Source organism: Ambystoma mexicanum, chromosome 4q (assembly GCF_040938575.1).
Source record: "Ambystoma mexicanum isolate Mex_15411 chromosome 4q, UKY_AmexF1_1, whole genome shotgun sequence".
Lineage (NCBI taxonomy): Eukaryota > Metazoa > Chordata > Amphibia > Caudata > Ambystomatidae > Ambystoma > Ambystoma mexicanum.
The window spans coordinates 776,214,396-776,241,633 of NC_090928.1; positions in this window are offsets into that span (position 1 = coordinate 776,214,396).

Genomic DNA, 27,238 nt, shown 5'->3' on the forward strand with positions numbered 1-27,238 from the left:
CCGACAATCCTGGATTTCCTTGGGTTTCTACTTTCCAGGTCCCCGAGGAAGTCCTCCTTGGTAGTGAAGGTGCAACCAGTACAAATCTATTAAAGAGAACACAAACCGGTTACTACCATTTCCACTAACTGCCCTCCAATCAGGTTGACAGCAGTGGGATATGCAGGCATTCAATGATGACAATTGACAATTGATAATGAAGAAAAATACTCCCTGTTACATAATTATACTGAAAACTCTATCTGTCCCCTTCTGGTTCTTCTTTTTCTTTTTCTCATGTTTCAGATGTCTCCTCTATTTGACTCTCTCTGGGCTCCTCAATTTGTTGCAAAGTGTACCTAGGGTGACAACTCTTTAGCTGATTAATATGGACCCATTTCTCTTCTCTCATTTTGCCTTTGGGGATGCAGATTCTGTAGGTGACAGGTGAAATTTGATCTACAATTCCAAAAGGACCGTGCCAACTGGGCAAAAATGTGAATTCTTTGGTCTGGTTCCTTTGGAAATTGTACAAGTACACCCTGTCTCCTACTTGGTATTCCTTTTTGGTTGTTTATAAATCATATTGAATCTTCATCCCCTCTGCAGATCTTTCTAGATTCTGCTGAGAGTACGCAAACGCATGTTGAAGGTGTTAGATTCTCAACATACACATGAGTGGTGAAGGAGTTGATCAGTGTCTCCTCTTGTGTTCTATAGAGCAGGTGCTGAGGGAACACCATCCTTCCTCCAGTTATCAACTCAAATGGAGACATCTTAGTTGTAGAAGAGGGTGCATATCGGATGGCCATCATGACAAGTGGTAATTGGATGGCCCAGCTTGGCCACAGTCTGATGCAAACTTTTTTAGAATGCTCACAATGGTTTTATTGTAACTCTCAACTCAACCACTAGTGTACTGCAGTATGCACTGTGGCATTCCTTCTTACCCCAAGTATCACCCACATCTTTGTCATCACTTTGCTGGGGCAGTGACTACCTTGGTCTGACTCAATCCTTTGGGGTAGTCTTAGGGAGAATTCCCAAGAATGGGTAATTTCCCTTAACTACTGAGTCCCTCAGCAGCTTTGCTAGATTTCTAGAATTTATTTTTTTCACCTGGTAATAGTGTGAGCTCTTTTTCCCACTCTTACATGTGTTTTGCTGTATGTGTTTATCATTTTTGTGTTCATAGACTGTGGAGCCGCACCTACTCCACAGGTATCATCTGTTTACTGTGTTTTACACAGCACCTTCAATGCAGTGACACAGGGTTGTCTTTTAGACTTCCCACTCACACTCCATTTTCTGGGACTGTCTCCCAGAGAACATGTAAAGTTGCCATTGACCTTATTAGTCATTTTAAATCCACAGACCCAGTACAAACCATCTTAAATGGAGTACTGGAAAGGGTTAATACTTATCACTTTTTGTCTGATTCTCTTGGAGAATTGTTTTTCTCCCTTTTCATCAAAACTTGGCTGTAACTACCCTATTTTTCCTACTTACGTTATCTTAAATAACCTTGGTATTGTTTTAGGCTACCTTGGTAGCCTCGTACTTAAACCCGCTGGACCATATACGTTTATATACGGTTCCGGCTGGGTTTATTCACCATTTCTTTTTGAAAATGTCTTTCTCCTGTTTTTCTCTGCGGGCTTAACCAGGTTTGGTTCCTTCGTTCACTGTCTCTTTGCGGGCTTCTACACAGAAACCCTCCTTAGGCGCCTGAAAGTCTGGGTAGGCAGGATGTGAGGGAGGGGTTTTAGGAGCCTTGCCATGGGTTCCCTTGGTAACCCAAGTCACACTCCTGTTTGATTGGATAGGTGACTGTCCAGCCAGGACAGCCACCCTGCTGTGTGATTGACAGCCAGGCTGTGTGAATGGGGGAAAACTGCATAAAAAGCAGGTCTCTAGGTCTGGAAAGGCAGAGTCGCCACTGGAATGAAAGAACCGATGAGGAGCTGAAAGAAGAAGATCCCTACCACGACTGAACCGCCCGGTGAAGCCCTGCTGCAGCTCTGAATCCTCAAACTCCAACGACAGAGAAGATCCTCCCGGAATCTTCTTCCCCTGAGCTGGTGGGACCAACCAGTTCACCCAAAATGCAAGCCAGGACTCCCTCCTCTGGTCAAATTCGCTGTAAAGAGCTACAGTGGGCCAGATAGCCAGGAAGGTCAGACCCTGCTTGGGTTTTATGGAGTGCACCTTTTATTCGTTGCTTTGCTCAGCTGCTAGTTTCTTCCCTGGACAGTGCAGGACCATCCATTCTTCCTACTTCATGTCAGTCCGACAGTCACTTGAGGAACCGTGAGCCTGCAGGAACTGCCAGGAACGTCCGCCTCAGCTACAGCTTCTTCTCCATTTAAAGGTACCGTGCAAATCCAGTTGTTCATTTCATCCAGCTGCGGTGAAGGTGTTTGAAACATTTCGCCAATCCGAGGGCTTGTCCTTCTCTCCTCTTTTAAACTAACTTTTCTGCTGACCAACTTCGTTCTGAACTCTTGGCAAAGACTTAACCACGAACTACCCTGAGCCGCGTGATCTTGAGCAAAAGACTTTTGTCCTATTGACTTTGACCGTAAACCCTTTTTACTTGACTCCATCACTGTAGTTCCTCTTTCTATATTGCCCTGCTTACTTACCTGTTGGTACTGCTCAATTTTTATCTAACTTTGTCTTTCCCTCCCTTTTGAATTACTAGAGTACCATTTTGCTCCCACTTCATTTTGTGAGCTTAACTTGTCTGGAAACTATTAGGAGTGGTGTGGTGTATTTAGAGTATGATTTTTGAACTGCTTTACTTTAGTGAAAAGCTATACAACTTGATATGTAAATAAATGTATATTCTTTTACTCAGGAACCTTGCGTCAGTGTTTGTTTGAATCATAGTAATTGCTGTCCTTTTTGTAACTATTTGATACTGCTCACTTGCTCTTGAGATAAGTCTGGCTGCTCAGCCATCGCTACCATTTTACTGTGTAGTACAGGCTTGTACCAAAGGTGAATTTGTACTGTCACTTGCAGTCTTAATTGTGTATGGTGTTCCCAAAGGGTACTGCATTTAATTCTGCTTAACAGGTAGGTCAAAACGTGAGAAGATGTGGTTGATCATCAGGGCAGCTGCTGTTTCTGCCTTGCAATTTGGGGCCGGGAGACATTCCACCCATTTGGTAAACAAGCATTTTAGGGTTAACATGTACTTGTTCCCCCTCTAGGAGCGAATCACGGGCCGGATGAAGTCTACTTGTAAATCTGACCAAGGCAGTGTCATCCCCTTCTTCTGGAGGGGAGCTTGGTGTGTGAGTGATGTTGGCTGAAATTGTGCACACACAAGACACCCCTTCAAGTATTGGTCGAGGTCATGCCGCATGTGTGGCCAGTATGCAACCTCTAGCAAGATTTCTAAAGTAGTGTAAAACTCCCGATGACCGGCTGTGGCCGCATCATGGGCGGGACTTAGCATCAGGCTTCGGAATGAAGTAGGGACCACCCACTGGTCACAGCCAGATATGGATCTCCTTACCAACAAACCGTCTTGGATTCGGAAAATGTTTGGACATTTCGTCAACACCCTGAGGTCCTCTTTCCCAATGTAATCGGTCTTCATCAGGGAAAGTTCTCAGGGTCCTCAATGTGTTGATAAAATGTACCAATGATTGGATCCCCTTTTTGTGCCATGATTAAATCAGCATCTGGGGTCTCTTTACTCCAGTGGGCAGTTGAGAGTTTATTGTGAACCTTTGTCTGGGACCTAGTGATAGCAGTGACCTGGATTTCCCCCAATAGGGACTCAATCTCAAGGGGATCCCCTGGATGGCTCTGGTTTTGGCCAGCTGATCCGCTAGGTTATTTTCAGTTTTGTCTGGCCCCTCTATTCTGGAATGGCCATTGATCTTCTTCCAATAGATGGTCATCCCACTAGAGGAGACCAGATCATCAATATTTTGGATGAGCTTGCCATGTTTAAGCGGTTTGTTGTTAGCACATAGCATGATTCTGGTTTTCCAATTAACCCGTTGCTCCACAAACCCGTTACAGGCATAATCTGAGTCAGTGATTATGACAAGTTCATGGAGTTGGTGTTGGATGGCAGTGAGGATGGCCTAGTGAACTGCCATACAGGGAAACAAAAACTTGTGTTATCTATTAGTGATCAGAAACTGATACAGTAGCAGCTATATGTTGAATGTATTGCTCACTTTATGTTGACCAACCATTTGATTGTTATTACCGAAATCCTATGTTCTTTTATGTGTTCTTTTATGTGATGATCAATATTGATCCTTTTTGTATTGTACTTAATAGTCTGTGATGATTGCTATTAATTGTGTGTTTTATTAATTCTTAATGTGTATCAAATTAAAGTTTATATACAGTGTTTTTAGGAATCTACTCAGGTGTGCAACCTGTCTTTGAGCTCTGTCTCATATATAATTTGATACATTTTTCAATGGCCACACCATTTCCAGGAGTGCCTTCTCACAATTCTTGAATTTTTCCTCCACAGAGGATAAAGGGCCTCATTCCGAGGTGGGCGGTAAGGGATACCAGACACCGGTAAGGAGACCAGTGCCGGTAATCCCTTACCGCCCAATTTCGAGGTCTCTTAGCGGGAACCGTAAAGGACGTGTGGTCTGACCACACGTCCTTTACGGGTCCCGCTAAGGGACCAGGGTGCTAATAACGGGCCTGCTATTCACGGGCCCATTATTAGCACCTATGGGGGCTCAAACGGGAATGGGGAATGGTTTGGTGAATGGGGACATACCGGGTCCTCCAGGGTCGGAATGACCCGGTAAGTCCCCATTCAACCAGACTGGTGCCCGACCCGGTATTGGAGGCAGCCATGGGTACTTCCAATCTAGGAATGAGGCCCAAAGTCTTGCTTGCATAGGAGATGACGTTATTGACCTTGTCATGCTTTTGATATAATACTGCTGTCAAGCATGTATTTGAGAACCCTGTCCCCAAGAAGAACTCCTTGTTTTTGACAGGGTAAGCTAGACAAGACGCTTGTGAGAGGCTTCTTTTGAGTTGCTTTACTGCCTCAGCTTGTTCTGGACCCCACTCCCACTTGACCCCCCTTCAACAGATGGATCAGGGGTCTTGTGATCTCTGCGTAATCCTAAATGAACTTCCTACTGTAATTAGTCACTCCAAGGAGGCTTCTTAGCTCACGCAGAGTTGTGGGATCCTTCAGTTTCTGGAGTGCTTCCACTTTCTTTTCCTGGGGACAGAGACCCTGAGGAGTTATCTCATGCCCAAGAAGTTGACACGGGTTCTGCACCTCTGTGCCTTTTGGAAGGATAGTTTTTCTCCGGCAACCCTCAACTGTGTCAGAACATAACGGATTTCCGCTATATATTCCTCCACAGTTGAGCTTTTTATCAGGACATCATCCAGATAGACCACGATTCCCCTTTCACCTACCTTTTGTTTTTCTAGATGCTCATTCTGGGGTTCAAGGATGGGCATTTTTCAGTCCCCACATCCACCCAGTCTTCATTTAGATCTCTTGGGACCCATTTTTCTTTGGGACGAGTTCCCCCATCCCCGAAGGAGAAATTTGTTCCCCAGAATCCTCTAAGGATTATTCCCCTTCAAACTGGAGGACACCAACTTTCTCCCCAAAATGGGCCTTTTTGAGTTCTTTATTTCTCCTACCCCCCCCTCTGTTCCTTAGGTTGCAGATTTTCGGGGGCATGAGATTTTTTTCCGGTTCCTGGTTGTCCAGGGGCTTTTCAGGAGTAAGGAAGGAAGCTTCTTCTAGGGCTTTACATTCCCCAAAATGGGCCTTTTTGAGTTTTGTATTTCTCCTACCCGCCCTCTGTTCCTTGGGTTGCAGATTTTTGGGGCATAAGATTTTTTTCCGGTTCCTGGATGTCCAGGGGCTTTTCATAAGTAAGGAAGGAAGCTTCCACTAGGGCCTTACACCTCCCTTCCCCCCGTGCCTCTTCCTCTGGAACCGGTGAGTTGTCAGGGCTCTCTCCCTGTTATTGTTCTGGGGATACCAGACCCTTGGTTTGTGGGGTTCTGAGCCGTCATGTTTATCTGAGGGTTCTGTTGAGCCCTCAACATACGACCCAGATCCTGGGTAAGGTTTTGGACCTGGCGCTCCAGTTGGGACACCCGTTCCGGCTGGTACGGGGGTCTCTGTTCAAATCTAGGTGGATGACGGGAAGGGTAACTATCCCTTCTCCCATAGTAACCTGGAGATTGTGAATTTTGGTAACCCTCCACCCTTGGCCTCCCCTCTCCCGGATTGGGTTGTCTGGTTTTCTGAAATCAGGGAATGGAAAGAGGGTTGTCATGCAGGTTGGGGTTTTGTGAATATCGGGGGAAGAAACTTAACCCAGCATTTGGGGGATTAGTGCCCTCCTGGGGGAAGTTAGGAGGGAAGTTTCCTGGGGGAGTACTTACCGGATTGGATCCCCCCTTGGGCTGGGGGAGTTCATACATACCCCAGGATTGGTCGATTGCCCTTGTATCTGTGACTGATATAATCCTAGGAGTTTGGGGTCCCATTGGTGGGATTACCTCCCTGACTGCCACCTGTTTGTGATTGGCCTGAAGGCTTCTTGGGTCTCTGATTTTGCTGATTTTGTGTAGCTATATTTCTAGGCTAGCCCATCTCTAAGTCTAAAATGGGGGCAGCCTTCACCTCCTCCACCTTAGCAGCAGCAGGGGTGTTGGCTGGTTTGGGGTTCTTGGCCAAATTTTTATTTTCTGCAGGTTTTTGGACATCATAAATGCGGGTCGCCTACTCTATGACCCAGTCCAGAGATCTTTTGTAATGGAAATCCCTCACCAGCTAGGTCATGATATACTTGGGGAGTGCATGAAAGAAGGTGGTTATAAACTCCTAGTGATTTGTGCAAAGGCACGTTTGAGCTCCGGCACAAATTCTCGAGGGGCCTCATCTTCCCTGCACTGCAGACTGCAGGCCACTTTGCAAGTCTCTTGGAGGTTTCTGTGAGCGGAAAAGTGTTTTAGGATGGCCGCCCTGTAGGTGGACCATCTTGAATGGTTCTGGTCCTCCAGTCCGGAAAAGAAGCTGGAGTACTCAGGGGAGAAGGTCAATTTTACGTACTCTGCAGCTCTGGTTGTCTTTCAGATGAAAAGTGTCCATCATCTGCTCATAGAGCTCCAAGTGTTGCCAAACAGAATATTTTGTGTTTTATGGTATGGGGTTATGAGACTCCTAATGGCCTTAATATGCCTAATGGGGTCTTTTGTCATAACTCTCTTGAGTTTGTTTGCCTTCTTTGGCTTAGTCACCCGAGTCCACTCGCCCTCAGACTCAGAGGCGCTACTACTTGAGGTCCCCTCATGATCATCTAGGCACTCCCTAATTCTGTGAGCGGGGCTCACAGAATGGAGGGGTCTAATTTCTCTATTCCTGTGGTGCTCAGGAGAATAGTCTTCTGACTCTTCCTTTCTTACAGAATTGGCAGAGTATCCCCCCACTGCCCTATTGGGTTGAGGTCTTCAGGATGCTCTTTTCTAGCCTCATTTCATTTGGTTTTTCATCAAATTGAACCAACTGGTCCCTTGGAAAGTAGTATTTCTGTGGATCTAATTCCCTGACTCTCCCCTCATAAGAGATTTCCTTGTCAGGGACATCAGCCTTAATGTTTCATCATCATCACTTTCTGGGGGGTGCTGACCTGTCAGTTCCATCATGCTTGGTCTATTAAATTCTGACGGGCTCATGGTATCCGGCTCATGTGAGCCGGCAGCCATGAAGTCAGCAATGCACAAAGAGTTAAATGGGTTTGCGTCCCTTAGTACAGAGGTCCTCATGCTATGATCAGGGGTTGCCCTGTCTCTCTCTACCCGTTCAGGGTCTCTCCAGATAGGATTCAATCTAACACCCTCTTTCTCCAACCTTGCTAGTTTCTCCTTATCAGCCCCTACTTCTTGATAGTGAGCAAAGATCTTAGCCTTTTGCTCAGCTGTCAAGGCTTTACTGGCCTCTATGACCCGCTCTTGCGCTGCTGCTTGTTTGTGGAGCCCACCATTCTTTTCTCAGAGGGCTTCCTTGTCTCTCTGCGCTTCCTGTATGGTTTGGGAATAATAAGATAATTTCTGTTGCAGGAGACTCACCTCCTGAGTTTGTGCATCTTTGGTTTGGGTGCTCTCTTCTAGAGCACCTTCTACCCGTCTGGCGCGCTCCAGTAGATTCCCATACTCTATTTTGAGTTCATTGAGTTTCTGGAGTGGTAACTCACTTCCCTGAAATCTGTTATTAATTTGCTTACTTCCTGGCATAGGGCGTCTTTCTCCTGATTTAGGGTGCCTCTCTGTTCAGCCAGGCCATCCCTTTGTTGCTTGATGGTATTGCATTGTTGGCGCTCTTGATCAAATTCTGCTTGAGAGTGGTGGTCTCTCAAAATTAATTTATTATTTTCCTCTTTCAACCTTTTGACCTGATCTTGCAGCATGGTTATTTGTCCTGAGCACCCCATATTATACGTTAATTGTTGAGTCAGATTCTGTTGACTCTCTTCTAGAGAGTCAACCTTTTCCTGACACTCTATTTTTGCTGCTTCTAGTTGGGCCTCTGTAAAGACTGGAGGGGTGTGTCTGTACTTCTGCTCTCTATATGGTAGAGGAGAGGCACAGAGGACCCCAGCCAAGATTCTCTATTGTGGTAGCAATGGACGAGCAATCAAGGCCTAGCTTCTCAGGAGGTGATGTAGGCTGGTTCTTAAGTACAGTGTAGTCTCCAAGCACCCACAAAGGAATGTCCACACACTGTATTAGTTAAAACAGTCTTTATATAATTAATGTTCAAGGTTATGTACAATATCAGGATAACTCACTTTGTGCTCGGTAATCTACAATGGCAAATATACAGTTCTACGTGGTACCACTATTACTATTAGATCGCATTAAAGTGCATGAACTGTACGGTTAAATGTCACACAAATCAGTTCATAAAGGAAACCAACAATAGATATAGGAGGAAAGCAAGATGATGAGAACAATAGGCAAAATACTGGCCTCTACCGTTAAACACAGTTCCATGTGGAGATCCCCCACCTGGGCAACCTGTAGAATAAAGATATATCACAAGCCCAGTCCATATATTGTTCACAAGAATCTTTCCAATAGTCCAGCAACCCCAAAGTACCTGGTGTTGTAGAGTTCCTCGTTGGGAAATCGACAGCCCTTCATGAGTGCACTCCCTTTAAGGCAGGATCCACGGGTCGTCGAACGTCCGGCGATGAACGCGGTGAACTACGGCAGTGAAGTGGCAGCTTCGTTCCTAGCGGTGCTCGTTAACGGGGAACTGTAAACGTCCTGCAAGGAAGAGGTGTGCATGGCACCTCGATGTCGATAGTTCTGGAGAGGTAACTCCAGAAAGCAAAGAGTTTGAAGAACTGTGTCCCAGCAAGGGCGTCGAGTCCTCAGCGTCTCTGTGGACTTTCGGTGGCGGGAAACCCACGGCAGAGGCTCCTCGGTGCGTCGATGGCCTAGTCTTCTCCGGCAGGATAAGGCGGGCCACGGTGCGGACGAGCGTGTCAGTGAATCAAAAGTTCTTAGGCAATGGGAGCATGGCGGCTCCGGTCAGTGACGGCGTTCGTCGATGGTGGCAGACAACAGTCTGGGCACTTCTCTTTGGGATTCCCCGGCAGTCCCCGTCTCCGGTCAGCAGCCTGTCATAGGTCTGTCTAACAGGGAGCTTTGGCAAAGATCAGCTGGTGCACGATGGTTCCTTGTAGCTCTGGAAGAGGGTGCCTTACCAGGTCCTCTCTGGGTCAGTCCTTGGAGACACAGCAGCTTTCAGATTGATGAAGTAGAGCTACAGCAAGACTTCTCTTCCAGCAGGGCTTCAAGGTTAAGCTTCAGTTTCAACTCCAGTTTCTCTTCAGCTTCTGAACACGAATTCTAGCAGTGAGAGGCCCCCAGGTATACTAGTTGATCTCCCATTCATTCTGCTTGGTCACACTCAGGCAACCAATCGGTCAGAAGGGCATTCATACAGGCAGGCATCCAATCAGGTGCATAGTGCATTCAGGCCATTCACTTCTCTCCAGACACTCACAACAATGTATGTGTATTGGGACAAGTACCCAGCCATTCAACAATCCACACTGCATTCATACCAGTTTCGGGCAGGGCTGTCTCAGTCATTGTGTCAAACACCAGATATTAGACATCCACAACACAGAATGCATATTCGTCACACACTCCATTCACTCAGGTCCCACCCACAGGGTGTACCCACAAAATACAGTTACTGGGAAGGCTCCAGCCAGTCTGGCCTGGACTTCACAACAACAACATATATGGAACTTCCACCCAACAGCCAGTCAGGGGGAAGTGACAGAGTCAGGGCTTCCCAGGACTTTGGGAAAACAAGGTAACAGGCGATAGAAATCAAGAGGCCACAGGGGCTATCTTGTTTCCAATCAGGAATCAACTGATTCCAATGGCAGGGTCTGGGTATCCCAAAATGGAGGATACTCAGAGCACCTGTCAAATTCATCATGGAGCTGCCACCAGCCCATACCCTGCTCTGTGGGCCACACACATGTGCCCTAAAACATACCCTAGGGGCACAGGGTTGTACCCCCACCTAGGGGTGCCATAAGGGTATCCCATGGGTCTGTACACCAAACCAAAAGAGAGAGCTGCACCGCCAGGTGTCCCACATGAACTCCTGCATGGAAAACACGGCAGAACACACAATAAAAGGCAGTAAAGGACAAGGATACGGAGGCCCTGTCCCTCCGATGCATTTCCAGCATCCCAGTCGCCCCCCCAAGACTGAGGTTAGGCAGCCTAATCTCCCACGAGATAGACACCGTCATCCAGACGGTCAACATACCTTCTGGAAAGGCCACCTGCATTATCGTGACTCTTACCTGGTCTATGCTCTATGGCGAAGTCTAGCCCTTGCAGGCTAATGGACCACCTGAGCAGTTTCGGGTTCTCACCATTCATCTGCATAAGCCACTTCAGGGCCTTGAAGGTAGACCCTGTAAGGTAGGCCCTAAAACGCCTAAGGCTCCAAACTATGCTAAAACATTCCTTTTCAACTGTAGCCCACCTAGGTTCTCTACGCTTGAGTTGCCTACTGATGAATATGATAGGATGTTCCCTCCCTTTGTCATCTAACTGGGACAAGACAGCTCCAATTCCAGGGTCACAGGCGTCAGTTTGAACAATAAAGGGCTTGCTCTAATCGGGTGCACACAACACAGGTGCTCTACACAGACTTTCTTGCAAGCCATCAAAGGCCCTCTGACAGTCTTCAGTCCAATTAACCTTCCTAGGCTGTTTGGGTGAAGTCAGAGCTGTCAGGGGTGCAGCTATGGTTCTATAGTCTGCCATTAAATTGCGATACTACCCAGTGAGGCCCAAAAAGGCTCTCACCTGGGTTTGAGTAGTGGGAGTCTCCCAGTCATGTACATCCTGTACTTTACTGGGGAGAGGTTGGATTCGACCCCCTCCTACCTCATGACCAAGATATGTGACTTTACCCTGAGCTATCTGGCACTTGGTGGCCTTGATAGTGAGGTTAGCCCTTTTCAAGGCCTGCAACACCTTGTCTAGATGTGTCAAATGCTTTTCCCAGGTGGAACTGTAGACGGCAATGTCGTCTAAGTAAGCCACACAAAAGGCCTCCAGCCCACTGAGCGCATGATTGACCAATCTCTGGAAGGTGGCCGGGGCATTCTTCAACCCAAAAGGCATGACCCCAAACTGGTAGAGTCCCTCAGGTGTTGAGAATGCCGTCTTTTCCTTGGCATGGTCCGTCAGAGCTATTTGCCAATACCCTGAGGTAAGGTCAAAGGTGCTCACAAATATGGCAGCACCTATGGTGTCCACGAGCTCATCAGCCCGGGGCAATGGGTGTGCGTCAGTTTTGGTGATGGCATTGATTCCTCTGAAGTCCACACAGAACCTCCAATCCTTGGTACCTGCCAGGGAACTTGCCTTGGGGACAAGGACCACTGGACTGGACCATGGACTGGTTGAGGGTTCAATAACACCCAGATCAAATATCTTGGCGACCTCAGCCTTGATGTGGTTCTTAACTGTATATGACATACCGTAGCACCTTGTTTTGACAGGCACACTGTCACCAGTGTCAATTTCGTGCCTACACCACGGTGTAAGGCCTGGAGTCAGTGAAAACAGAGAGGCATTCTGCCGGAGCAAAGCCCTGCAGGCCCTCTGCTGCTCTGTCGTCAGATCGGGAGAGAGATGTACTCCCTTCACGGAGCCATCCTGAGGTTTGCTATGCAGCAAATCAGGAAGGGGCTCACTCTCATCCTCTTCTTGCTCTGAAGCTAGCAAGAGACATGAGACTTCTGCTCGCCTGTGGGAAGGCTTTATCCTGTTAACATGGAATACCCGAGGGACTACCCCAGGGGCTTCCATGTCAACCAGATAATTGACTTCGCCCATCTTGGAGATGATCCTGAAGGGTCCAGTCCACTTGTCTGCCAAAGCTCTAGGCTTGGTAGGCTCCATCACACGGATTTCCTGTCCTTGAGTCCAATCCACTTGGGAGGCTTTAAGGTCATGCTAGTACTTATTCAATTCCTGGCTGGCCTTGAAATTCGCTCTCGCCTGACCCATCATCTGTGTCATCCTCTTTCTGAGGCCTAACACATAGTCCCCCACTTGCTTGGTGGGACCTGGAGGGGTGGCCTCCCAACCTACTCTGATCAAGGCAAGGGGCCCCCTCACGGGATGTCCAAAGAGTAACTCAAAGGGGCTGAAACCATCACCCTCTTGAGGTACCTCTCTGTAAGCGAACAGCAGGCATAGCAGGAGGAGATCACATTTCCTCCTTAGGGGCTCTTCCAAAGTGCCTAGCATGCCCTTGAGAGTTTTATTAAATCTCTCAATCAGACCATTGGCCTGGGGATGGTAAGAGGTGGAGAACTTGTAGGTTACCCCCCTCTCTTTCCACATGGTTTTCATCTAACTAGACATGAAGTTTGATCCTCTGTCAGAGACAACCTCCTTAGGGAATTGAAAATGCCTAGGAGAGCCCTGGCAACCACCTTGGCGGTAATAGTCTGAAGGGGTCTAGCCTCAGGGCACCTGGTGGCATGATCAACCAAGACCAGGATGAACCAATGTCAACCTGAAGTGGGAGGGTCAAGGGGACTGACAATGTCAATGCCCACCCTCTCAAACGGTGTGCCAACCACTGGCACTGACTGCAGTGGGACAATGACATTGCCTCCAGTCTTGCCAGACAACTGACAAGTTGGGCAGGTCCTGCAGTGCGACTCCACTTCCACTCCCATCCGGGACCAGTAGAAATGGGCAGAGAGCCTCTGCTTAGTCTTCTTGGTACCAAGATGACCAGCTAAGGGCACCACATGCACCAACTGCAACAGGAAAGGCCTATAAACCTGGGGTACCACCAACCCTTTGAGGGCACCAGGTCGAGGCTTAGTGGGCTCACTAACAAGGAGCTCACCCTCCCAATAGATCCGGAATGTCCTAGGCACTTCTTCTTGTGCCTGGGACAGGGCATGTTTCCTCAGACCCTCGAGCAAGTGCCATTCTCTCTGTCCCTTACAGAAGTCCGCCCGGGAGGGTACCCCTTCAGCTAGCAGGCACTGAAGATCAGGGTGGTCCTCCGGGTTGAGAACCTCTCCAACAGGAGAGTCTTCTGTCTCTTCTCCCTCAGGAGTTGAGTTTGTGTTTTCTACTGGACCCAGCCCATCCGGAGCATGGATCCCAATGGGTGCTGTAGGAACAGCAGGAAGAGAAGGAGCCCCCTTCATAGAGGTGGCCTTCTTGGTCTTCTGTCTTCTTGCCTTAGGCCTCGCCTTTGGCTCGGGTACCTGACTCACAGCCAGACCCTGTGTCACCTGTGACCTAGTGACTGCAGCAGCAGTCAGGGGGAGACCATCCGAGATCAACCCCAAATTCACTACATCATTACGTAACAGAATGTTAGCAGGGATATTGTCCTGAACCAGGACAGGAAGCTTTGCTGTCTTGTCTCCAATCATGAGTGTGACTAAGGCTACAGGCGATGATTTGGGAGGCCCACCACCTAACCTGGTGGTTCTCAGAGGAGCACCTACATAGTCCTCTGGCTTGAGCAGGGTCCTGTCCACCACTGTCATGCTTGCCCCAGTGTCTCTCAAAGCAGTAGAAGGCTGGCCATTCAAGAGAACACTTCTCAAAAACCTACGGGTTTTCTGTGGGATAGTCGCCAGTACTTCTGCGTACTGGTCCCAGGCCCCAAGGGACACTAAGGACATCGCTACAGGAGCACCAAATGTGATCCCTGTAGAGGAGGGGAGGACAGTGGCCTCCACCTCAGACATGGGGTAAGGGTAGGTGAGGCTGACAGCTGTACTCCAAGTGCTTATCTTTACACTTGGGGTCACCCCTCTTGTGATCCAAAGCCCCACAGTCCCAACGGTATCAGGTAAGGCTCCATCACACGGATTTCCTCTCCTTGAGTCCAATCCACTTGGGAGGCTTTAAGGTCATGCCAGTACTTATTCAATTCCTGGCTCACCCACAGATGACCTATCCCACTAGATTTTCGGGTTTTAGGAGAGGAAGGTTTTGGTTTACTCGACTGTGATTGCTTCTGGGACTCCTCAGCTTTCTGAGAAGTCCCCTTTTCTTTTGCCTTGTCCTTCCCACTGGAGTCCTTAGGGGACAACCAGTGGGAGACCCACTTGTCAGCCAACTTAGCCAGTTTAAAGAGATCTAAAATGTTCTGGTCAGCAACATACTGACACAGCTCTGGTGAACAGGCTTCTGAAAAATGCTCAACAAACAAAAGGTGGGACAATTCAACAAACGTTTTCCCTTTGTAACCATCAATCCTCCCCATCATGTTCATGTGCGCAGCACTCACCCAGTCAACCCAAGACACATTCTCTCATTTCTTAAAATCCTTGAACCTTTTAAGGTATTGGGTAGGTGTCTTGCCAAACTTGGCAATCAAAGCAGACTTCAGGCACTCATACTGACCCCTTCCTTCCACACTGCGTTTCAGAATAGAGTCATATCCAGTCTGAGGCACTCTGCTTAGCAAACACTTAGCCCAATCTCACTTATGAACATCATGAATTGCAGAAGCCATCTCAAATGCTTCAATCCACTGGAGGATATCAGAACCCTCCCCAAACACACCACCAAATCTTTCATACGCTTGGTGGCTGGGGACCTGCCACTCTCAACTGATTTAGCTGAAGTCTCCACTCTAGCTTTCTCTAGCTGGATTCTTTGGTGCTCAGTGTCCCTATCTTTGAGTATCACTTGCTGTGCCAACCCCTCTTTCTTCAACTCAGCTTCTGTTGGCAACATTTTGTATTGAAAGGCTAACTGTTCCCGTTGTAGCTCCAATTTTAAAAGTTCAATCTTCAGGGCTTCCCCTGAAGAGCAGTGCTCGGGTTTGGAACAGAGGAAGCAGGATTGGTGGCATTCCCAGAATCAGATTCAGCAAAAACCCCAGGGACAGAGTCCTCATTGGTTGCATCCCCCCTTCAAGAGTTTCACCATCAGTCTGGTAGTCCACCAGGGTAGCTATAAGTTCAGCCCTAAACTTATCCACAAAGTCTAACTTCCTGGCTTCACAAGCACTCTGGAGAGCCTCTAAGCTCATCCTAGTCAATTTACCATTTGCAATAGACTCCATTGCTTGTAATGCAGTTATCTTGTACACAACTAAACCTCAATTTAACAAAGTGCAGATATTTTGTAAGTGGCACGGTTATACACTGATTCTTAAAACCATAAGCATCCCACCGCTGCCACCAGTGTAAAGACTGGAGGGGGGTGTCTGTACTTCTGCTCTCTATATGGCAGAGGAGAGGCACGGAGGACCCCAGCCAAGATTCTCTATTGTGGTAGCAATGGATGAGCAATCAAGGCCTAACTTCTCAGGAGGTGATGCAGGCTGGTTCTTAAGTACAGTGTAGTCCCCAAGCACCCACAAAGGAATGTCCACACACTATATAAGGCGGGCCACGGTGCGGACGAGCGTAACGTTGAATCAAAAGTTCTTAGGCAATTGGAGCAAGGCGGCTCCGGTCGGTGGCGGCGTCGTCGACAGTGGCAGACAACAGTCCGGCCGCTTCTCTTTGGGATTCCCCGGCAGTCCCCGTCTATTAAGACTGTGTTATTAGTTAAAACACAGTCTTTATATAATTAATGTACAAGGTTATGTACAATATCACGATAACTCACTTTGTGCTCGGTTATCTACAATGGCAAATATACAGTTCTACGTGGTACCACTGTTACTATTAGATCTCATTAAAGTGCATCACCTGTACGGTTAAATGTCACACAAATCAGTTTGTAAAGGAAACCAACAATAGATATAGGAGGAAAGCAAGATGATGAGAACAATAGGCAGAATACTGGCCTCTACTGTTAAACACAGTTCCATGTGGAGATCCCCCCACCTGGGCAACCTGTAGAATAAAGATATATCACAAGCCCAGTCCATATATTGTTCACAAGAATCTTTCCAATAGTTCAGCAACCCTAAAGTACCTGGTGTTGTACAGTTCCTTGTCGGGAAATCGAAGGCCCTTCTTGAGTGCACTCCCTTTAAGGCAGGAGCCACGGGTAGTCGAACGTCCGGCGATGAACACAGTGAACTACGGTGGTGAAGTGGCAGCTTCGTTCCTAGCGGTGCTCATCGACGGGGAAGCGTAAACGTCCTGCAAGGAAGAGGCGTGCGGGGCACCTCGATGTCGATAGTTCTGGACCTCAAAGAGTTTGAAGAACTGTGGCCCAGCAAGGGCGTCGAGTCGTCGGCGTCTCTGTGGTCTGTGGGTGGCGGGAAACCCACCGGTGGATGCTCCTCGGTGTGTCGGTGGCCTGGCCTTCTCCGGCGGGATAAGGCAGGCTGCGGTGCGGATGAGTATGTCCGTGAATCGTAAGTTCTTAGGCAACGGGAGCATGGCGGATCCGGTCGGCGATGGCGGTCGTCGACGGTGGTGCACAACAGTCCAGGCACTTCTCTTTGGGATTACGCGGCAGTCCCCGTCTCTGGTCGGCAGCCTGTTATAGGTCTGTCTACCAGGGAGCTTTGGCAAAGATCAGCTGGTGCACGATGGTCCCTCGTAGCTCGGGAAGAGGGCGCCTTACCATCTTCTCTCATGGTCGGTCCTTGGAGACACAGCAGCTTTCAGATTGATGAAGTAGAGCAACAGCAAGACTTCTCTTCCAGCATGGCTTCAAGGTTAAGCTTCAGTTTCAACTCCAGTTTCTCTTCAGCTTCTGAACATGAATTCTAGCAGTGAGAGGCCCCAAGATATACTAGTTGATCTCCCGTTCATTCTGCTGGGTCACACTCAGGCAACCAATCGGTCAGAAGGGAATTTATGCAGGCAGGCATTCAATCAGGTGCATAGTGCATTCAGGCCATTCACTTCTCTCCAGACACTCACAACAATTTATGTGTATTGGGACAAGTACCCAGCCATTCAACACTCCACACTGCATTCATACCAGTTTTGGGCAGGGCTGTTTCAGTCACTGTGTCAAACACCAGATACTAGACATCCACAACACAGAATGCGTATTCGTCACACACTCCATTCACCCAGGTCCCATCCACAGGGTGTACCCACAACATACAGTCACTGGGAAGGTTCCAGCCAGTCTGGCCTGTACTTCACAACAACACCATATATGGAACTTCCACCCAACAGCCAGTCAGGGGGGAGGGACAGAGTCAGGGCTTCACGGGACTTTGGGAAAACAAGGTAACAGTCAATAGAAAGCAAGAGGCCACAGGGGCCATCTGTCAGAATGCACCAAAGTATCAACTGAAAAGGATACAATATTCAAAAGGATACAGGAGGTAGGGTCTTCCGGATCCCTGTTCACCCGACTTGATAGTCGTGAAGTCAACAAAGACCTTCCAAATGATACAACCCTCTGGCTGATAAAACAGGCAGAGCGATGGATCACTGGAAAGGGCGTGGGTAAGGTATGGTAATCCAGCCTAGGACAAATTAAAGTATCATGAATAACTGCTCCAACCTGAGTATGATGAGTTAGATAATGACAGGAATGATCACACTGACCTGTATCTCTGGGTAGAACAATCCAGAAGTTTCTTGATGGATTTGAAATGAAGAACAAAACGACAGGGAAGGGAAAATTAGTAAGGGAGACTTATCCCGGACGGAACGAGGCTCACGCTAGATACGGGTTGAATTCACCACAGGATAGCGTCCAAAGTTCAGTTCAAAGTCACTTCCAATAATCCTTGAAAGGCTTCCTTCCCACTTAGGGATCAATCCTTCTGTTAATTCCACAGATGCAGGAGTTAGAAGAAAATAGCACTTGAAGACGAAGAGCGCGTGTGGATTTTACACGCGGGCAGGATTCACACAGCCTTGGCCAGCCGCGTATGAAGACAAAGAGCGCGTGTGGATTTTACACGCGGGCAGGATTTACGCAGCCTTGGCCAGCCGCGTATGAAGACAAAGAGCGCGTGTGGATTTTACACGCGGGCAGGATTCACGCAGCCTTGGCCAGCCGCGTATGAAGACAAAGAGCGCGTGTGGATTATCACGCGAAGGGATAGCTCCAGGAATCAGCGTGTGGCGGAACACACGCTATCGAAGGCCCAAAAGTAGCTGTAGGAATATACCAGGATGTAGATCAGAGGTTCAGCTACACGACGCCAATAGAGACGATCAGAAGCAGCGAGTGAAGTTTCTACGCTGCTTAAATACGTGATATCGTAGTTCACGTGACGAAGCAAAAGTCACGTGAAGTTAGCGACGTGAAAAGTGTAAACGTCGTTTTCCCAGTAACGTATCGAATAGCCTCCATTTGGAGTAGAACGGTCTAGCTGTTCTACGAGCGTAGCGTCCAGCATGCATGACAGTGCCATCCCCCAAAGGGACAACCTCTCCCCTTCTTGTGTGGAAGCGCTTCAATAAAGCAGGAGCATGAATGTTGGAAAGAGGTTCCCAGGACCTATCTTCGGGTCCATAGCCCTTCCAGTCTACCAGATAATATGGTCTACCAGAACGGAGTTTCATATCCAGTATGTCTTGTACCTCGTATTCATCAGACCCCCGCACAGAAATAGCAACAGGCCGTACCGGCAGTCTAGTAGTGTCAGAGAAAGGCTTGATGAGCGAGACGTGGAATACAGGATGCACCCGCCATCGTTGTGGCAAAGCCAGACGTACAGCAGCAGGATTAAGAACATGGAGCACAACATACGGACCGATGAATCTAGGCAACAATTTCTTTTTGCCCGGAATCCTTAAGTTCTTAGTGGATAGCCAGACTTTCATCCCAGCCTTATAGACAGGTGCGGACACCCTATGAGCGTCGGCATAGAACTTGTCACGTCGTTTGGCCTGCTCCAATTGCTGCTTCACCTTTCTTTGTAATCTCTTCAGATCACGAAGCGTACGGCCTGCGGCAGGCGTGTCCAGGGATAGACCGGAATCTAGAGGTATTGATCGGGGGTGTTGTCCATAGAGAGCATAGAACGGTGAAGTGCCTATGGCACTATGATAAGAGTTGTTATAGGCGAATTCAGCCGCCGGCAGTACCGTGAGCCAATCCGATTGGTATTGCAAACACAGACACCGCAGATATTGTTCCATAGTACAATTGACCCTTTCAGTCTGTCCGTCAGTTTGAGGATGATAAGCGCTGGACATTCTATCATCAATTAGTAATGCAGATGTTAAGGCTCTCCAAAAGCGTGACGCAAACTGCGAGCCCCTGTCAGTAATGATTACTGATGGTAGACCAAAGAAACGGAATATATGTTGGATGAATAGATCAGCCAGAACAGTAGCAGTTGGTAAACCAATACAAGGAATAAATAGGGCCAATTTAGTGAAATAATCCACTACGACCCATAGGGTATCGCATCCTTGATTTGGGGGGAGTTCCACCACAAAGTCCATAGATATCATGTCCCATGGTTTGGTAGGGACAGGCAGGGATTGGAGTAAGCCCACTGGTTTACCAGGAGTATTTTTACATTGGATACATACAGAACAAGAAGATACGTAGTTTATAACGTCTTTTGCCATGGATGGCCACCAGCACCACCTTTTGAGCAGGTCCAGTGTTTTCTTCTGTCCAGGATGGGCTGCAATCAAGGAATCATGATTCCATTTGAGGGCTTTATCCCGCATTGAAGGAGTTGATAGATAAAGCACCCCCTGTGTGAATGGTAAACCGTTATGCACGTCTAGATTCATATCCTGGACTACTTGTGGATTATTTTTTACCCACTCTTGTATTTCGGTTTTTAAGGATGGTTGAACCGAACAACCACAAATCACATGATCTGCCAACAGCTGGATCTGTACTTGTTTTTCTTCCTGCGCCTCTTTACTCATACGGGACAAAGCGTCCGACTTAACATGTTCTCGGGCAGGACGATAGGTGACCTGGAAATCGTATTGGGCAAAAAAGACATGCCATCTGGCCTGACGGGCCGTAAGGCATTTCATGGATTTGAATGCTTGGAGATTTCTATGGTCAGAGTACACCAACACCTGTTGTTTGGCCCCAAGAAGATGATGACGCCATTCTCGGAAGGCATCTTTGATAGCCAGTAGTTCCCGCTCAGTAACGGTGTAGTTCCGTTCATATGAGGTGAGTTTACGAGAGAAGAAAGCCACTGGGTGTTCCTCCTTGGTTTCTGTGCAGACTTGTGAGAGCACTGCGCCAATAGCGACACTGGATGCATCCGCTTCAACGACAAACTGGCGATCAGGATCCGGATGTTGAAGCACGGGTGCAGTGGTAAATGCTTCCTTCAGTTTTTCGAATGCTGCTTGGGCATGTTGGTTCCAACAGAAAGGTACTTTGGAACTAGTTAAAGGCGTCAAAGGAGCTACTGTTTTGGAAAAGGAATGGATGAATCTGCGATAGAAATTCGCAAAGCCCAAGAAAGACTGTAGCGACTTGACGTTATGTGGAATTGGCCAATTCAAGACGGCCTTTACCTTGGAACGACTCATTCGAGCACCTAGATTGGTAATGTCGTAACCAAGGTATTCCACTTCCTGCGAATGAAAGACACATTTTTCGGCTTTCACATAAAGGTGGTTCTCCCTAAGTCTTTGTAGGACTGTAGAAACATGTCTGACGTGTTCCGATAGAGATGAGGAGTAAATCAAAATGTCGTCCAGATAGACAACCACAAATCGGTCCATGATGTCTCTGAATATATCATTCATGAAGAATTGAAATGTGGCGGGAGCATTGCACAGACCAAAAGGCATCACCAAATATTCGTAAAGACCATACCGTGTCTTAAAAGCGGTCTTCCATTCGTCGCCTTCACGAATGCGAACCAAATTGTATGCACCTCGCAAGTCCAGTTTGGTGAAGTAACTGGAAGTGCCTAACTGATCCAACAGCACGTTTATTAGCGGTAAGGGGTATTGGTTTTTGATGGTGATATCATTAAGTGCCCTGTAATCAATGCAGGGTCTGAGGTCTCCCTCTTTCTTAGGAACAAAGAATAGAGGAGATGCAGCAGGAGATTGCGAGGGTCGTATAAAGCCTGTGGCTAACGCCTTGTCAATGTATTCCTTTAACACGACATCTTCTTTAGGTGTTAAAGAATAAACACGGCCTGTAGGAATTTTGGCACCCGGAATCAGTTCGATAGGACAGTCGTACTGTCGATGAGGAGGTAATTGTTCTGCCTGGCCTTTATCAAAGACATCAGCATAATCAGCGTATTCGCATGGTATGATATTGTCGCATTGATGTACAACGCTGATAGCAGAATCCTCCACCACAGAGGCCAATATGTGTTGTTTATTTGACACCTCCTGACTGGTAAAGCAATGTTCGTTGCAATGAGTCGAAGGATATTGGAGCGATCCCGAAACCCAGTCAACAGTAGGATTGTGAAGGGTTAACCATGCAAGACCAAGTATGATCTCGTACTGCGGAGCAGCAATAACATCGAAGACGATTTCTTCTGAATGGTTATTTGATAACGTCATCCGAACAGGTACCGTCTCCTGGGTTACCATACCAGAAGTTAACACAGATCCGTCCACGGTATTCACCGTTTCAGGTTTTTTTTTGTTTACTAGGGGTAAGGAACGGTTCTTGGCATAGGTGATGTCTATATAATTGCTGGTGGCTCCAGAATCAACCATGGCCTTGGAAACCACTTCTCGCTCATCACAATGTAACGTCACCTGAACTATTACAGGTGCATGTTTAGGAATGGTACTGGAGTCCGATGAAACACTCGACATAGGGACTCCTGCTAATGTCGAGTTTTGGCGTTTCCCGCACGCTTGACGGGTTTTTTAGGACATGTTGCCAATAAATGCTCGGAAGAACCACAATACATACATAAGTGGTTTTTTCTTCGGTTCTCCCGTTCTGTATTGGACAATCGGCCTCTCACGGCGCCTATTTGCATGGGTTCAGGGTCGTTAGAGATGACTGCTGGTGTCTCTGACCGCCCCGAGACTGGCATGAAGGGCTTTTTCTCTCCCTTTCGAGCATTCCTTCGGGCGTCGATTTGTAGAACCAAATCGAGCAGCTCTGGGAAACTCGTAGGAACCACAGGAACAGTAGATAAGGCGTCTTTCAGTTCTTCAGAAAGACCCTTGTAAAAAACAGCCGTTTTCTTGCTGTCAGGCCATTGGGTTTCCGCCGTCAGTTGATTGAACCGGGCGACGTAAGACATAAGGGGTTGGCTGCCTTGTTGTAGGTTAAGCAACTCTAAATCTGTGGCTTGAGTAGAGTAACGCATGTCAAAGACTTTACTCATAGCAGTCAAGAGATCGTCACAATCGTACAACAAAGGGCTATTAGTTTCCAACAAAGGGTTAGCCCAAGCAGCAGCCGTGCCCCCTAAATGGGAAAGCACGAAGGCTGCTTTTGTGGTTAGGTCAGGAAAAGATGTAGGACGGCAAAGGAAATGGAGTCGGCACTGGTTTACAAAGGTTCTGTAGGTTTTGGGATCACCCGTGAACCTTTCTGGAGGGGCCAAGGGAAACTGAGTGGGCATAACCACGTTAATAGTCTCCTGTGGGGGTGCCGTAGTCCCAGATCCGGATGCGGTAGCCATCGGCGCTTGTGTTCCCTGAGGACTACCATGTAGGGCGTCTTGCATAACGTCCATACGGTGCCGTAACATGTCCTGTGCAGTAACCATTTCGTTTCTCAAATCGTGGATCAACTGTGTCAAAACAGTTAAAGGATCCGTACCCTCCATGGCTTCTGATTCTGTCAGAATGCACCAAAGTATCAACTGAAAAGGATACAATATTCAAAAGGATACAGGAGGTAGGGTCTTCCGGATCCCTGTTCACCCGACTTGATAGTCGTGAAGTCAACAAAGACCTTCCAAATGATACAACCCTCTGGCTGATAAAACAGGCAGAGCGATGGATCACTGGAAAGGGCGTGGGTAAGGTATGGTAATCCAGCCTAGGACAAATTAAAGTATCATGAATAACTGCTCCAACCTGAGTATGATGAGTTAGATAATGACAGGAATGATCACACTGACCTGTATCTCTGGGTAGAACAATCCAGAAGTCTCTTGATGGATTTGAAATGAAGAACAAAACGACAGGGAAGGGAAAATTAGTAAGGGAGACTTATCCCGGACTGAACGAGGCTCACGCTAGATACGGGTTGAATTCACCACAGGATAGCGTCCAAAGTTCAGTTCAAAGTCACTTCCAATAATCCTTGAAAGGCTTCCTTCCCACTTAGGGATCAATCCTTCTGTTAATTCCACAGATGCAGGAGTTAGAAGAAAATAGCGTTTGAAGACAACGTGAGCGTGTGGATTTACACGCGGGCAGGAATCGCGCAGCCTGGGTCAGCCGCGTATGAAGACAAAGAGCGCGTGTGGATTATCACGCGAAGGGATAGCTCCAGGAATCAGCGTGTGGCGGAACACACGCTATCGAAGGCCCAAAAGTAGCTGTAGGAATATACCAGGATGTAGATCAGAGGTTCAGCTACACGACGCCAATAGAGACGATCAGAAGCAGCGAGTGAAGTTTCTACGCTGCTTAAATACGTGATATCGTAGTTCACGTGACGAAGCAAAAGTCACGTGAAGTTAGCGACGTGAAAAGTGTAAACGTCGTTTTCCCGGTAACGTATCGAATAGCCTCCATTTGGAGTAGAACGGTCTAGCTGTTCTACGAGCGTAGCGTCCAGCATGCATGACACCATCTTGTTTCCTATCATGAATCAACTGATTCAAATGGCAGGGCATTGGTATCCCAAAATGGAGGCTACTCAGAGCACCTGTCAAATTCAGCATGGAGCTGCCACCAGCTCATACCCTGCTCTGTGTCCCACATGAACTCCTGCACGGAAAACACAACAGAACACACGATAAAAGACAGTAAAGGACAAGGATACGGAAGCCCTGTCCCTCCGATGCATTTCCAGCATCACAGCCTCTATGTCTACATTTTCTGTTGTTGGAGGGCCAAGTCCTCTTTTAATTTTATGATGTAATTTCCAGATTCTACTTCCAACTCTTGGCTCTTCTGTAATTCTTGTTCTGTTAATTTTAGTTCAGCCTGGATTTGATTTAATAGTTCAGATTGATTATGCGCTAGAGTTTCATTTTCCTCCTGCTTTTCCCGCATCACTCCCATGTGGAGATACGTGTAGGCCGCAATCCTGACAAGTTTAATTTGCTCCTTTTTAATTTTTGGGGTCATATATAATTCACTCAAAGCTTGGTGTAATAGGCCACCGTCCTGCCATGTATACAGGTTCATGACGGTGACCTGTTGTGTTATTTCTTGCAGCCAGACTTTTTCATCCTGTTCTGGCCACTCACCTCAGACAAATAGCTTGTGCAGAAGGTGCTCCCTAGCCATATTAATTTCTACAACAGTCATTTGGACATGTTCTTTCTTTATTAATTTATTTATTTATGTAAGGTTAACCTGTATTCTATTGCTTTTCTGTCTATTTCGGGATTGATTTCAGTTTTACTTTTAGAAACAGGCCGGGTACTTAGATAATTTGTTTTGGGGACGTGCTTGTAAGAGTGTAACGCAGTATACCAACCACACAAAGTAGCGATACCTTGTAGGTTAATTTGCTGTGTTAGACTGCCACGAGTGGCAACCAAACTCAATCCCGGACTCAAGCCCCCAAATTTGTTAAGGATTTCAATCAGGCGACATACACCTTGGTCTCAGCCTAGTATGCAGCGCATGACTGAAATGTCTATCTCTTTATAATATATAGATTCAATATTGAGATGGTACACCACTCATATCACACCCCCTTTTCAAATACCCTAGGTCACAATGGACCATGAACCAGGCTAGTTGGTAAAATACTACATTTGTGTATTTATTTTAAAATTCAAAAGAAATCATTCACTTTTTAATATGGGCATCAATCACCAATGGGGTGATAATTACAATAAGAATGTGAGCAATACACTGGGTTTAACCTTTTAGTGGAACATAGACACAGCACAGCGGAATAGGAGCACTTTGTGGTTCAGGAAAGATAGCACCCAAGTTAGGATTTCCCCTGGCAATGTTCCTTCAACCCACAAATAATCAATTCTGAGTGGATAAACAGAGGCAACAGGTAATCAATAATAAGAAACAGGAAACAGAATCTAAATCTGACCTTCCCTCCACAAATAAGAAAGAAAAACGGATTTTAAATCCCTTGCAATGTTCTAAAATGACACTCGAAAATGGACAAATAAATAATCAATGTGTGTTAAAAACCTTGAAGCAAATATAATTCCTCACTAAAGCAAGAATGCAAAGCCACTAATAATCACAAAGAATGGATTACCAAAAGCATACAGTTTGAAAATTAGTGGGAAGTTTAAAACAGATTGCAGCAAAATGACATGTTGGAAACTTCGTAATTTTTTTCAATTCCCGCCTGAAATTACACAAACGGGTTTTAAGAAAAATGGGTGAAATACACTGATTCCGAGCGCCGGCTTTGGGTTGCGGTATAGAGGTATATGCCAGGGATATTCTAGAAGTAAAACTATGTCTCTAGCTGGTAAATTGGATGAGTTATACAAGATATAAAAAGGTGCGCTCTGAGTAAAATTAAGCCTTGAAATAGGAAAGGAAATCAGTTCTGGCAAGAACAGTTTTACTTTGCAGTAGAGTAATCAGGCTAGACCACCAAAGAGGGACACAGTAAGATCCAGGGTTGATTTGCGATTTGAACCCTGTCACCCCAGCGCCCAATCCTGGCGGAAACCAGTCCGATCTCTCGAAATGGGACTAATGGTTTAGGATTACACAAGACAAAATTACTAAAGAAATGGCGCTAGCACTAGAAATCAAGGGCAGGGTTGCAAGGATAATTCTGACAGTTTTAACAAGTTATTAGGATAAGGATAGGATGGCTTAGAGTGTGGGATAAGGACCAAGGCAAAACAAGGTATACTATGGATTTCTATGGGATGGTGATTTATACTCACAGTCCACTTTTTAGTTTTGGGATTTTTGGACCATCAACGATTCTGGTCACTACACGGCAGCGCGCCTGTCAAAAAGCTGGGCAGTTCTGGTCACCAGATGGCACTCGACTGGAATGGCAGTTCTGGTCACTGGATATTAAAGGCCAGCTGGATGGCAGGATGGCAGCGGGCATGCAGTTAGGGAGCAGCAAGCCAGGCTTGTTCAGGATGCAACAGGGACCACAGCTCTTTCCTTTTTCATGGGAGATTAGTGGGTTTTCAGATTTGAGGCCTTGCTGGGACTAGGATCAGCACTGCTTGGGTTTTGCAGTGAGCCCTGGAGTAGGGTCAGCAATGCTTTGGCCTTGAAGATGGAATCTGGACTCAGCAGGATGAATGGGACAGGAATGCAGGCGCTGGAATATCAGGAAGAGTGTGTGTCTGGAGTCTTGTCAGGGACTCTTTATATAGAGCATGGTGACATCATAGACTATATGGCTGGGCCGGCTTAGCTAAGCCCGCCTCTAATCAACTGGATTGGACAATCAATGTTGGTTGCCTCCCCTGGGGTGTGACTCAGTTCAGGAGGTTGCATTTTATGATGTAAAAAGACTTCCCCCAGAACTTTTTGCCAAACATATGTCATACCAGAAATTACACATTTGTACAGTTGTGGTACCTTAATACATGACATAATCAGGTTACATATTTTATGTAGAGCACAGCCGTCCAAACCTGCAATCTTTGAGATATTGTTTTATCCTTTTATACTTTTTTGGTCATTTTCAGTGTGAAATATTCGGCCTAAAATTCCATAACTTTATAAATGGGTGTGGA